This window comes from Kogia breviceps, chromosome 6 (assembly GCF_026419965.1).
Source record: "Kogia breviceps isolate mKogBre1 chromosome 6, mKogBre1 haplotype 1, whole genome shotgun sequence".
Taxonomy (NCBI): Eukaryota; Metazoa; Chordata; class Mammalia; order Artiodactyla; family Physeteridae; genus Kogia; species Kogia breviceps.
Window position 1 is genome coordinate 126329569 of NC_081315.1, and position 1163 is coordinate 126330731.

Genomic DNA, 1163 nt, shown 5'->3' on the forward strand with positions numbered 1-1163 from the left:
TGTCACAGCAAATCTTCCCAGTAGGTACTTGAAGAACACATTTCCTAAGCATTTCTGTACTTCCCCCCCCAAAAATTTGGGCTAGTATAAATGCTATTTGGTCCATAGGGGTGGCTACAATTTATGAGTTAACAGTGCTGATTTCAGTAACCCCTGTCCCTCTCGCAGCCTCCAATGGACCGTCTGAGATTCTTGCCCTTTTTGATAAAGGGTGGGGGTCTGTGGAACCAACATGCAAACATACCCTCACTTTGTGGGTGGCCCATGGCATAAAAAATCATGGTAATGCTCCTTCACGCTGGAGGAGTCCTGCTTTCTGCTGTCTCCAGACTCCTTGGAGACTGTTGGCTTTTTTTTTTTTTTTTTTTTTTTTTTTTTTTTTTTTTAGCGGGCCTCTCCCGTTGCGGAGCACAGGCTCCGGACGCGCAGGCTCAGCGGCCATGGCTCACGGGCCCAGCCGCTCCGCGGCATGTGGGATCTTCCCAGACCGGGGCATGAACCCGTGTCCCCTGCATCGGCAGGCGGACTCTCAACCACTGCGCCACCAGGGAAGCCCGAGACTGTTGGCTTTTGCCTTCAAATGTCCCTGCTCAGGCAAGCATGTCGTCCAGAGAGCCACATACTCTGCCATGACTATTTCTGAGCAAAGTAAAACTTGAAAGGCATCGTTAGGGACGTCCCTGGTGGTCCAGTGGTTAGCACTCTGCGCTTCTAATGCAGGGGGCTCAGGTTCGATCCCTGGTCAGGGAACTGGATCCCACATGCCGCAACTAAGAGCCTGCATGCTACAAGTAAGATTCCCGCATGCCGCAACTAAAAAGATCCCTCATGTTGCAACTAAAGATCCCTCATGCTGCACCAAAGATCTCACGTGCCATAAGTAAGACCCAGTGCAGGCAAGTCAAATAAATATATATTTTTTTTAAAAAAAGAAAGACATCATTAGCTCAGCAACCATGAGCAAAAGGAGACAAATGCCCAAGAGGCCTTGAGTAGATGGCAGAGTAAATTCAGCCCACTGGCTTTGACGTAGACAAGCGCCACTCAAGGGAAAGAAGGGACAAGGACTCTAACCTGGAGATTAAGTCAGATGCAGAAAACAATTAACTCCCAGCAGAAGCACTGCCTAGGAATACTGGATATCCCATTTGAAACAAGTCTAA

The 1163-nt window shown here is 48.8% G+C and overlaps 1 non-coding gene across 1 annotated transcript; it reads left to right on the plus strand.

The window, feature by feature from the left end:
* Positions 1 to 677: 677 nt before the first annotated feature.
* Positions 678 to 750, plus strand: TRNAR-UCU (transfer RNA arginine (anticodon UCU)). The gene has a single exon. It is a non-coding gene; the product is annotated as a tRNA-Arg (tRNA).
* The last annotated feature ends 413 nt before the right edge of the window (positions 751 to 1163 follow it).